A 13,155-nucleotide genomic window follows, 5' to 3' on the forward strand; every position below is an offset into this window, starting at 1 on the left:
CCTGTTTCACTCCACTCTCCGCCTTTGATTTTGTCTGCAGGGAGTGGCTGAACCTGGTCTGTCGGGGACCCCGGAGCCAGGTGCTCTCACCCCCAACACCCCAGCTATACGAGGATCACAGGTGAGAATCCAGAACCATCTTACCCAATGCTGGGGACTGGTTTCTATAGACTCATGGAATGGTCCGGGGCCATATGTGACATCAGGACTCCGTCCACCATTGTTCAGAGCCTTTGTCACTGAGGGGACACTGTGTGAAGGGCTTCGCTGTGTAGGAGAAACAGCAAGGTCCCCCAAACCCACTGGTTCTGTTCTCTGCTCACCATCTGACCCTTTTTAACCTCTCCTCTCTTGTTCCCACCTATCCTGCTTCCACTCCTTACCTCCTCTGACTTCTTGATCTTCAGACTGTGGGAAGGACTGGTGCTTCCCAATTTTAGGAGCCTTGTCATCTCCAGCCCGTACATGTCTCTCCCTTAGCCTCTGACTGATTTCCGGAAGCACCCAAATTTCATTTCATAACTTTATTAATACTATCTTATTATATTTTCATGGATATAAGACATTTCGTTATTATTATCAATATTTTTTTTGTGTTAATGCTTTTTGTCAGTTCAATTCAACCAATGGCCTCATGAAGGTCTATTTGGGGAATGGCCGATCCACCACTTAATTCAAGTGTGCATACTCTGGGAGGATAATGCATTTATCTGTCATCAGCGCCTTAATTCTGAATACCAGGGCTCATAGGTCACCCCTAACTAGTCTTACAGAATAGCTCCATGCTTTGGAGCCCTGGCCAGGACGGCCCGAAGGTGTTTCTGCTGTGAGTCCATTGACAAGCGTGCCTGGCCTCGTCTCTGCCACTCCCTTTGCCCCAGCCACCTAGCCACCCAGCCACCTTGCACGACCCATGTTTCTCCGATGCATTGGTCTGAACCGCACGCCTGCATGCTTTTTTGCTTGTTGCCTCTACCTCCTGAGATATTCCTTGACCTGTTTCCATCTGGCCAATTCTTCGCCATTTGTTAGGACTCAAGTGAGTTGTCATCTCCTCCAGGAAGCCTGCTTTGGCTGCCCAGATGGTGTTTAGTATGTGCCAAACTCTGAGCCAGACACTGGAATGCAAAGATAAATAGAGCATAGTCCAGAACCTCAATGTGCTCTACGTCTAGGGGACGGGGTCCCAGCCCAGCTGGAGGAGCCAGAGGCCCAGAGAAGGTGACATTTCAACAGGGTTAGGTACTGGAGGAAGCTGGAGTGGGGGAGGGTGTTCCAGGTAAGGATTCTTGGGGAGAGGAATTGCAATTGTAGCACATTTGGGCCACTGCTAGCCATTCAATATGCACTCGAAGGACAAAGCCGGGAAGTGTTAAGAGCTAAGGTTTGTCCAGATCTGAAAGGGCCAGGCTACGGAGTTGTAATTCTAACAACTTCAAGCTTTATCCTGAAGACACTGGGGAGCCCCTGAAGGATTTTAAACGGGAGGATGGGATCCAATTCGCATTTTAAAGTGATAACTCGGGCTGGAGTGGGAAGAATAAGTCAGCGGGAGCGGGACAGAAGGCAGGGACTGGCGTGGGCATTCCCAGGGGAGGTGACCCTGACCTCAGCTCAGATGAAAGCATTAGGACCGAGTGGGGAGAAGAGGGAAGGTTCAGGACGTACCAAGGAGCTAGGATTGGTGGAATGGACAAGAGTAGCTTCCAGCGTCCAGCTCTGGCACCTGGAGGAACAGTGGTGGTTTGCTCCCACAGGGAACTCCAGAGGGGATCAGGTTTGGGGGGAAAAGATTAGTTTCGAACAAGTCAAGTTCAAGGTTCCTTGAGGTATTCAGATGGAAATGTCCAGTAGGGAGCTGGCTATGCAAGTCTAGCATTGATAGAAGCCATTGGAATCTCACTCCCATGAAGAAGACTAATATCAGAAAACCAGAAAATTACAAGCATTGACAAGGATGGGGAAAGGTTGAAACCCTTGTACGTTGTTGGTGGGAATGTAAAGTGGTGGGAAAAAATAGTATGACAGTTTCTCCGAAAATTAAAGATAGGATTATTATGTGATCCAGCAGTTCCACTTGTGGGTATTTATCCCAAGGAATTGAAAACAGGGTCTCGAAAAGCTATTTGTGCACCCATGTTAGTGGATTATTCAAATAGCACAAGTATCCATCGATGGATGAAGGGATCAACAAAATGTAGTATGTCTATTTGTATGTGTGTATAATTCAGCCTTAAAAAGGAAAGAAATCTGACACCTGCTATAACACGGATGAACCTTGAGGACATTACGCTGAGTGAAATAAACCAGTCACAAAAGGACAAATACTGTGTGATTCCACTTCTATGTGGTATCTAGAGTCATCCAACTCACGGAGACAGAGTAGAACGGTGGTTGCCAGGGGCTGGGGGAGGGAGGAATGTTCAACAGGTATAGAGTTTCAGGTTTGTGAGGCGAAAGGGTTCTGGAGACAGATGGTGAGGATGGTTGCATAACAGTGTGAATGTGCTTCATGCCACTGAGCTGTACACTTTAAAAAACCCAAATGGTTCTGATGGTAAATTTATGTTAAATGTATTTTATCACACTGAAAAGAAAAAAAAAAGGCATTTGAGCTGTAGATGGGGATTTGGGAATTTTTAGGCCATATCAATGGCAGCTGAACCAGAGGGACTTGTGGCCTTCGCAGAGGCAGGTGCAGGGGAGGGTGGGGTGCGGGCTGTGGGGGCTGAGGGAGCAGAGCAAAGTGCAGCTCCTGGAAACTTGGCTCTGCATGGAGGGGACAGAGGTGGGAGCCACAAAGAGACCGCAGCTGCCCTCAGTTGATGACAAGATCACTGACTTTGCAAATTGCTCCAATTTCTTGCTCACTCAGCATCCTTCTGCATCTATCCAGATTCCAAAGCCGCATGGCCCACCGGCCAGAGCTACTCTGACTTAAGAAGTTGGCCTTCTAGTTGCTATGCCATCCTTCAAGAATGGGGTTGGCTCCCGGAAGCTTGCCAAACTGCAAACAACTCCGGCAAGGTCAAGGCTTTGGAATCTCTATGCTCAAGAGGCTGGATTGCATGGTGGTCTCCGTGCCCACATGGCATCTCTCCTGTCTTTCTCGAGCGGTCCCTCTGACACACACAACTTGGTTTCATTCCCACACATCCTCTGAGACTCAGTTCGGGCTTCCCTCCAGAAAGCCTTCTTTCCAACAAAGATCGGGTTGAAACTGACTAGTGAATGAGAGGACAGGAAATCCATCCTTGGGAAGCAGGATATGTTGGATGTTTGTGGGCACACACCAGGTGGGATGGTTGTGCAAAAAGAAGGACCCTCTCCTTGAAGAGCATGTGCATGGCGGCTCTCCTATCACATCCTTTGTGTTCGGAAGAGGAATGGTAGTTACATTTGGCCTCTGTGCTCTCAAAACTGTTTGTTCATCCTTGAAGCTGGCACATCGTGCACAGTCCATCTTTGTTGAATAGATGAATGAGCCTTTATCATAGGACTTATGATATGATTTTCCAGTTTGTAAGGGTGATTTTTCTCTAGATTGTGAGCTCCTGGAAGTTAGGGACAGTGTCTCACTCACGTTTGTTGTCAGAGAGCACAGAGTCTTGTACATGGTAGGTGCCAAGAAATGTTTATTGGCTGAAAGAATTTCTAATCGACGTAAGAACATGCACATGCATCCACCCACGCGTGTATTCTAAACTCACCTCCCCCCCCATATTATTTTTTCCATAGGAAACCAGGTGAAAAACCCATTTCTTGTTATTGGTTTTTGATGGGCCCGAATGCTTCTGCAGGTTTCCTCGGTACGGTGCTCTGGCAGCTGCAAACAGGCTCCCACTGCCTCTAAAGAGCTTCTGAGAGATCTGGGAAGAAGCACAACCAGTGTGTGTGTGGTGGGTGGGGGAGCAGGCGGGCATCATAAAGCCTGGAACCGTGAGGTCATGCAGCGTTGCTCTGAGAAGTGGGGCGCCGGGTGCTAGAAACCCAACTGTGCACCTGCCGGGGGTGGGGGTGCGGGAAAGTTTGCTGAGGCTGCTCAGCTGAGCTGCACGCTTAACTTTATTAAATTCGCCAATGAGTATATTCATTTCACCAATAGGTACACAAAAGGGAGATGCCCAGTGGGTATCTGGTCTAGGCACCCCCGCCCTCTTGCACAGACTGAAGACTCCTCTGCTCCCCTCCAACTTTGTTCTGCCTGCCGGGGAAACGGGAAACGGGAAACAGGTTTCTCCAAGCAAGAATGAGGTTCCCGGTCGAGGTTAAGTGGGAGGATGAGTATTTTACTATGTATTTTTTGCCTCTAGAGGTGGAGTGAGCTTATCAAAGAATAGAAGACAGGTCCTCAGGGCCACAGGTGATTTCATTCGGAGGTTCTCCATGTTGCTGGGAAACTGGGTCAGAGTGGGGATGACAGCCCCTCGCCCTGTGCCTTGGCCAGCTCAGGCCCCCGCAAGGCTTTGTCCTCTCTGGTGACCAGCCCTCCAGCCGTGACACCTCCACCCTTTCCCCACCCTGGGAACAAACACCAGGGCTCATGAACTTGACTTCACGCATTCTTACTGCCTCTCGGGTTTGTGGGTGACACCAAACATAGTTCAAGGTCAGAGCCAGGGAGGGGCGTGCCCTTGGTGGTGGTTCTCGCTTCTGGGCTTCCTGCCTCTGGCTCTGATTCCACTAACAGGGATGGAAAAGCCTTCCACTTTAATGATCCATAGCCTGCTTGTCCTTGGACTAGCCTGAGTTCTTTCCTGCTCTCTTTGGAGGAAAGGGGAGGGTTGTTCAAAAGCAAGTTGTGTTTATTCCCAAGGAAAAGAGCTGGCTTCCTCTTCAGTTCTTTTTCTGCTCTTTGTTATTCGTAAATTCCAATGCTCCAGCCGCCAGCTAGGCAAATTTACAAGTTATTATTAGCAGCTATGTGGAAACCTCACAGTGGAAATGTTTTCTGATAAAAGCACGAGGACGTCCTTTGTTAAGAATTACTTCAGAAAAACTTCCTTGCTTCGCCCTGTTCCAACTGCTCTCTGTTCTCCCAGCTCATCTGCAGACACAATGTTAATAGTCGTTCATTTTAGGTGGTGGGAAAGTGGGTTTTCAAGTTGTATTTAGACGTTTCTGTAACTTTATCAGAAAAAAAAAGAAAAGCCCTAAAATCCGTCGCTTTCTGTCCTCTTCGTGAAGTGATGCTGGGTCTGTTGCTGTCTCCGTCCCTGGAGCGGTTGGCTGGCCGCGCGGTTTCCTCTGAGCACAGCGAGATCTCCTGTTCCAGTTCTCCCACCTAACAACCGTGCTTGCCAACCATTCTTGCTGGACCTGGAAGCAAACCACCGATGCTAAAGATTAAACAACAAGATAGGTGATCGAGCGTCCCTGGGGATGTCTCTGCTGAGCTCCAACGTGGATGACTAGCGTCGCTCCAGTGGCTTTCGCTCATTCCCAGGGAGAAGAAGCAGGCTCCGGAGGTAGACAGAACCTACTAAAACTGCCGGGGTGCTCGGGGCCAGGATGACGCATTGCTTGACACTGAGGGAGCTGAGGACACGGGGGCCAAAACGTTGATCCCAGAGCTTCAGGTTCCAGCTAAACTTATTTGGTCACAACCTCGCCTGCCATCTGTTAACCAACAAACTGCATCCTTCAGGTAGTGGTTCTCAAGCTTATGTCTGTAGCAGAATCCCCCGGAGAATGTGTTAAAACACAGACTTCTGTACCCACCCCAGAGTTTCCTACTCTGTATGTAGGACTAGTGTCAGGTGTCAGGCTGGAGAATTTGCATTTCTTTATTATTATTATTATTAGATTTATTTATTTGACACAGAGAGAGAGAGAAAGCACAATTGGGGGAGCAGCATGCAGAGGGAGAGGGAGAAGCAGACTCCCCACTGAGCAGGGAGCCCAATGTGGGGCTTGATCCAAGGACCCTGGGATCATGACCTGAGTTGAAGTTGGTGCTTCATGGACTGAGCCACCGAGGTGCTCTGAGAATTTGCATTTCTAATAAGTTCCTAGGTGAAGCTTCTGCTGCTGGTTGGGGTCAGCACTTAGAAAATCACAGATTTAGGGGCATCTTGGTGGTGCAGTCGGTAAGCAACTGACTCTTGGTTTCGGGTCAGATCATGATCTCAGAGCCATGAGATCGAGCCCCGAGTCGAGCTCCATGGTCGACGGAGAGTCTGCTTTGAGATTCTCTCCTTCTCCCTCTGGCCCTCCCACTCATTCTCTCTCTCTCAAATAAATAAATAAATAAAAAGAAAAAGAAAATCATGGATTTATAAGATGTGCCTGGTAGTTTTGTTGTATCCGTGTACTGGGAGGAGATGTGGTAGTTTTGTACAGTTCTGTGCTTCTAGGTATGCTTATAACCTAACAGCACACCTGGGGCACCTGGGTGGCTCAGTTGGTTAAGCATCTGCCTTCGGCTCAGGTCATGATCTCAGGGTCCTGGGATCGGGTCCCGCATCGGGCTCCTCGCTCAGCGGGGAGCTTGCTTCTCCCTCTGCCTCTGCCGGTCCCTCTGCTTGTGCTCATGCTGTCTCTCTCTCTGATAAATAAATAAGTAAGTAAGTAAATAAATAAATAAATAAAATCTTTAAAAAAACCCACAAAAACAACCTAACAGCACACCTTTCTACCACTCTGTGCTCCAAAAGCTGGGGAGGGGCGCTGTTTGGGAAAGGGCACACAATATGGATCTCACCCCAGAAGGTATTTTCTCTGGTCTAACGGTGATCCCTGCCCCGTTCCCTGGTTGGAAGTCAACTTGCAAGTTGCATTTTTAGGTTGTTTTAAGTTCGTTAACAGTATTTCTCAAAATTACACAGCATACTTGGTGTTTGAAGCCAAGTTTCAGGGTATCCTAATTTACCTACCCATCATGCTTGCTGTTCTCATGGCCCTTCATTCCCCTGAAGCTGGTCGAGTGTCTGTTGTCATTAGTCTATGCCAGCCTCTCAGCAGCCTGGAGTCCTGGGGGTTCTGCAGCAAGCCTCTGTGCACTGTGGACCAGCTAGCTGCACCCAGGAATTCCCGGGGTTCAAGCTGTCTTCTGATGTGATTTAGAGTTGAGTTATTGGTGACACTAATGGAATTGCTCAGGAAGTGGAAAAATCCCTGATATGTGTGTCCTGTGTATTAGGAGCAGGGGGAGTGGGGAACATGGGGAAGGGAGAGGCAGTCTTCATTTTCATTGCTCAGTAAATTTCCCCCAATATCCACTTCCAACATTTAGCACTGAGGAAAACCAGTAATCTAAAATCTTGACCAGCAGGAGCAGAGGGCAAAGGGTTGGTAATATATCAGTGTTTTCTTATATAGCAATGGAACTTAATCTGTGCCGTGGGACTTTATTTTTAGAGCAGCGGAGAGTGCATGGGGTTATGATTGAAATTTTTGTCCTCCTTTCTGTAAGATAATAATTCATTATACACATACTGTATTGTACAAATCCTTCTGTTGTTCCTAAATTCTCATATGCAGGAAAGTGTAAACAACTCTCTTAAAAGAGCAGTCTTCTCTTACCATGCACACTTTGGGAGTGTTTTAGAAATCCTCCTGTCCTCACTGATGCTTACACAATCTTTTTTCAGATAGTCAAATTAGAGACTTCATGACTTTCCTTTCTGTGAACTATGGGGGCCATTTGGTGACTTATCTGGAGAGACAAAGAGATACATTATAACTGTTTGCTATGAAAAAAACCTTGAGTGGTCAGTGGTCCCTGACATTTGTGTTTTAATACACCTCGCCATTAGATGGCAGTATAGTAATGGACATGACAATTTGGGGGTCTTCACCCATTTTAAATAAACTCAGAGAGACGTAAGCTGGTTTAGTAGAATCATCAGGTTCTCGTCAGCCCCAGCAGGGTGGACTGGGGCCCAGGACCTCTGTCCTGAGCAAGACTCCATGGAAAGTCAGACTGGGGACTGATGCTACATAATCTTACTAGTGGAAGCCATGTTACCTCCAGATCTGGAATAACTATCATGTATTTATTTTTCAAAAGATTTTATTTATTTATTTGAGAGAGCTCACAAGCAAGGGGAGTGGCAGAGGGAGAGGGAGAAGCAGGCTTCCCGCTGAGCAGGAAGCCCGAGTCAGGACTCGATCCCAGGACCCCGGGATCATGACCGGAGCTGAAGGCAGGTGTTTAACTGACTGAGCCACCCAGGCTCAGAACAGGTTTGGACTTCACTACTTTTTAAGATTTGGATGTCAAAATGTAAAATTTATCACTACTCCCTGATGGAGCTGCTGTGTATCCAACATTCAAAAATAAATGCTTATCTTTCCGTTAGAATTTAATCTCCCCTTCCTTATGTCTATGCTCTCCTTTGCTGAGGTTTAAAAAGCAAGCAAGGCTCATGTTTGGCAGCTTCTCTCCCACAGGACGTGTGACCGGGAAGGAAGCAGTGGCTTTTCTGGTCTGTCCCTCGTCAGGATTAACAGTCCACTGCTCTCTGACATTGCTGTCTTCCTTCTGCCACAGCTCAGAGGGTAGTGTTGTTCGGGATTCTGTGCCCCAAGAGGACAAAAGAAAACCAGGCCAATGGGACCTACATGGAAATTTAAACATTTTGAAGAATGGCAAGTATGGCTTAATTTCTCATATACTTGAGACTCTCGAACAGTATTAGAAAGCGAATGGGGCTTCTCCACAGCTGGTAGAACACAACAACAACAACAATCCAATTAGACGCAGTTTCTGTAAAGATACTCTGAGAAGAAAACAAAATCCGCAGCAATAGAGAAAACGGAGCAGAAGTTTTCCTGCCTTAGGAACCAGGGTGACAGACGGCATCTCAGATGGACCCCGGGGGTGTAGATCTGTAGATGCCATTCACCTGTTTGGGCTCTGACTCCTCCCCCCAGCACACTCATGCTCCTTTAGGAGGCTGGCCACGCCCAACTGCTCGTTCACTGGGTCATTGCTGCAGGCCGAGTCACTGTTAGTGACAGGCTTTCCTCTGTTCCTGAGGCCCCTCCAGGGAGCGTCATAATTGTCACTGTCAGGGACTGGCCCTCCACACCCTGAGCCTGGGGTGCTCACTGGCCCTGGCCTTGTGCTCTGAGTCTGGGCCATCCTTACCACCCTGAGGTAAGATGTCAAAGCCAGAGGAGCAAAATCCTAGCCAACCCCCCACCCCCGCCTACCTTTGCCAGCTCCCCAGAAGGCTTCCGTCATCCCAGATGGCTACTGATGCCCCCTCTGTTCCTTTCTCGTGGGGTGGCCTTCACTATCCTAGATTCTGCTGCCTTTAAGGGCCAGGAGGTGGAGCCCAGCTCTGGGGCCACAGAGGCCATGCTGCTTGTGGGGCTGGAGTGGCCTTCTGTGCATCCAGGCATCAGGGAGGACCTGCAGGAGTAGAGACTGGTCTAGGCCTGAAAATGGGGCCACCCTGCTTCCCAGGGCCACTCTAGCCATCCCAGCCTGCCTTCCCACTCTGAGGAACACACACTCACTCCTCTCCCCCATCTGTTAGGAAATCACTTTTCCCAGAAAGCAGGTGCTTCCTCAGGCCCTGAGAACCCTATTGTCCTGCCCTTGGGCACATCTCTGGGGCCACTCCCAGGGATATTCCTATGGGAGGCAAAGCCTTCGTTCTGATGCTCTCTTCTTTATCATGGCTCTACCCAGGAGCCTTATCTTCCAGCCACGTCACGTGAGGCCTCCAGATATAGACCATATATAGCAATAAAATTTATTGCATTATAATTGCATGCAGCGGTATATGGGTGTTTAATAATCAGCTTTGGGTGGGGAAGGGAGAGAGAAAGCTCTAACTTGCAGCATTTGCTCAAATACATGGTGGAAATGGACTCTCACCACGGCCAATCTCAAACTACCAATGTGATATTCCAGAACTTGGGAGCTGGGAACAGACACGCACCGACTCCAACCCACCACTGACAGCATGCGAGTTCCCAGAGCTTCTCTGGTCTTGTCCAAATCCCAACAGGTCTAGGGGGTGAGGAGGTCAGATAGTATTTTTTTTTTTTTATGGTGTCATAATGTTTATTGTTGAATATTAAGAATTACAAACTATAGCTTATATTTGAAAATGCAAACTTAAATATAGGCAGAGGTGGGATGCCTGGGTGGCTCAGTTGGTTAAGTGTCTGCCTTTAGCTCAGGTCATGATCCAAGCATCCTGGGATCGAGTCCCATGTTAGGCTCCCTGCTCGGAGGGGAGACTGTTTCTCCTTCTGCCTGACACTCCCCCTGCTTGTGCTCTCTCTGACAAATAAATAAAAATCTTTTAAAAAATTAAAAATAAAAAATATGCAGAGGTTTTCCATACTCAATGTGATATGATAAAGGTTTCTGATCTCAAAATTATAAGAAGCTGAAAGTGAAGTGAGTTCATAACACCATTAATAGGTGAATGTAAACACTGTTTTCACCTAAGGGCCATGTACTCAGACTGGTATGCTTGGAGCCTTCCTGAGCGCAGATAGGATTACTCCCACCTTATAGATGACGACTCTTATGTGCCCCAGACAGGTGGCTGGTTGAACAGTATATTCATTTGAGGCATGTGTATTTGTCACACAGACCATATGCAGATTTTCAAAGGGAATGTCCAGAAACTGGTTTTCACAGCCCTCAGAAACCCTCACCCATGAAGGGATATAGAAGGATCAAGAAAAAGGAGAGGGGGATTTGTCAGGAAAGCCATGACTGCACTGGCCTCCCCAAGAGGGATGGGGCTGGGGCTCTTACCTCCTTTCCCTCACATCTCGCAAGAGAAGATCCACTCTGAGACCTGCGTTTGCAGAATGGCCCAGAAACCTCCAGCAGCAGCCCTGGCAGTGGGAAGAGGTAGAAGAAAGAGAAAACAGGGCTTCATTTGAGCAAGAACTGCACCCCACAGAGAGCAGGGACCAACCTGTGTGGGCCTCAGGAGGGAGAGAGCAGGCTAGGTGACATCCTGAATTTGATCCAAGAGTTGGCCTGAGAGGTGAGGGGATGAGGGAAGTCGGGGGGGGGGGGGTGGAGAATCTGTGCAGGGGGAGCAGCCTGAGGATAGCATCTGGGTGCCTGAGACCAAAACAAACAAAAAAGCAGATCCAGGAAAGAGAGTCCATTCAACTATCTGCCACGTCCTTAGCCTGATAAGAACCATGCCGTCCCCGGAGCCCTGCTCCTTCCCACCGTACTGGGCACAGGAAGTGCTGGGAAGCCCCACCTTGGAATGAACATTACAATGTTTGCTGGGATTCTTGGCCCAGACACCTAATTTCTGAAACAAGACTGTGTTTTGTGATTTGAATGTCCGTCCATAGAATGATCTCATACCTGAGCCAGCAGAAAAATTCTGGAGTTCATGGGGTTTTTCATCGAACGGCAGGAGAGAGCTTTCCCTGTGGAATACATTTTGAAGGAGCCCCGGGTGACAGAAATAAAGCTGCTTTGGGATCGAATCTCGAGAGCGGTGGCTGGTGCAATGTGGATGTGGTGCTGGATGGAAGCGTCAGGCCTCAGGGACCAGCCTCATGGGCAGAGTTCCTTGGGGCGGGCCCTGTGGTAGCAGAGCCATCTGGGAAGAGCGGGGCCAAGGCAAGCCGACTCCATGGGAGGGGTTACTTCAACCGACTCTGAATTGTGGTAAGGACTGAGTTTAAAAATGCAACTTTTAATAAGATGATCCGTTTGCAGACAGAGTCACTGCCTGAGTCAAAATCCCTCGGGACAGATTCCCACTCCCATCTATAGTCTGTGCAAATCTTCTCCCAGCCCCCTCCCTGACTCACAAAGGGTGGGGACTGAACACGCAACTCCCCCATCCCCTCTGAGCCCAGCCTCCTGCAGAAGCCAGCACTCCAACCAACCCCACTAACCAAATTTCACCCTGTGATGTGTCAGAGGAGAGACAGCCGGGCTTGCAGGCAGGTACTGGTTCCAATTTGCTGACTCTGCTCCCAGGGACACGCGTCCAACTCCTTAGGGATAGAGTCTGGATAAAAGATGTTAATAGCGGAATTAACGTGCAAGAAACACCCTTAGCCATTCTGCCCTGCAGCAGCTGCAGATCTTTTGGGTCTTGTCTGCGGTGCTGTGCAAGGGCTGAATTTTTGCTCCGCTCCAGGCGGTGGGGTGTTTGCACAGCGTGTGTGTGTGTGTGTGTGTGTGTGTGTGTGTCACAGCGTGGAGGGGGGGGGGGACTGTTCTGTGAGCCTCCGCGGGCTGCAGCTGGTGTTGATGGGGCAGAAGCGCTGAGTCACTGGCTGTTCGGCGGAGGCTCTTACATCACGTTTCATTGTCCTTTCTTCCTTTCAAGGCTTTTAAGGGCTCTTTCAGTGTTTTTGTTTTGCTTTGTGTTTGCCTCGAGCTTATCCCCAGCTGGAAATCGGGGTGTAAAAACCGAGAGGCGCCGGGCTTTCGCACAAAGCGGCGCGGAGGGGCAGCGCCCCGCGGATGCTGACAACGCCCAACACCCCCAGAGCCACGCTCACCGGCGCCCAGGGCCCAGGCGGCAGGTGCTGTGGGAGGGGGTGGGGTGGGGTGGGGGGTCTCTCCCGGCTGTGAGGGTCTGAAATGGAGCTGATGAGTTTCACAGTCCCCTCATTTGTTGTTGTTCAAGGCCCCCTTTTAGCCCAAGCGTAACAGGTGGTGCTAATTATCTCTGTGACATAAATTCTTGGCGAGCTAGCCTCTGCAGAGGGCCATACAAATTTGTTTAAAGGACTGTTTGACCCAACAAACTTGTCACGGTATTGAAAAAAAAAATTTGGTTATAAAAAGCCCTACTTACTATGGAAAAGTTGGGGGTGTAAACAGAAAAGCTTAAGGGATAAAATAATAACTATCCATAATCCATCACCGGGGGTTGATTGCTGTTAACATTTTCATATGTAATTTTCCAATATTGTTCCTATTGAACTGATATACACACACATTTTACATAATTGGGCCCACATTGTACATTGTCTTTAATCTGAAAAATATCCTATGAATATATTCTCCGTTAAACCATATTCTAGAAGTGCTACAAACTAGCCCAGTATAGCAGAGGGATATTACTACATCTTTAATTATTTTCTCTGAGTTCACTTCATTTCTATTTGTAGGATCTTTCTCTTGCCAAGATAGCCTCCCCCCTAAGTCCCACCTCTGTGCGGTTGCTGAAGCATTTTCTTGGGTAACCA

The 13,155-nt window shown here is 48.6% G+C and overlaps 1 long non-coding RNA gene across 1 annotated transcript; it reads right to left on the bottom strand.

The window, feature by feature from the left end:
• Positions 1-552: 552 nt before the first annotated feature.
• Positions 553-11,677, bottom strand: LOC123846316 (uncharacterized). The gene is made up of 3 exons (XR_006791245.3): positions 11,306-11,677; positions 10,730-10,812; positions 553-5,319 (listed from the first exon to the last, which is right to left on the bottom strand). It is a non-coding gene; the product is annotated as an uncharacterized LOC123846316 (long non-coding RNA).
• Positions 11,678-13,155: the final 1,478 nt, after the last annotated feature.

Source organism: Mirounga angustirostris, unplaced genomic scaffold (genome assembly GCF_029215605.1).
Source record: "Mirounga angustirostris isolate CCGP_5_RB_7025 unplaced genomic scaffold, mMirAng1.0.hap1 SCAF_6, whole genome shotgun sequence".
Classification (NCBI taxonomy): Eukaryota; Metazoa; Chordata; class Mammalia; order Carnivora; family Phocidae; genus Mirounga; species Mirounga angustirostris.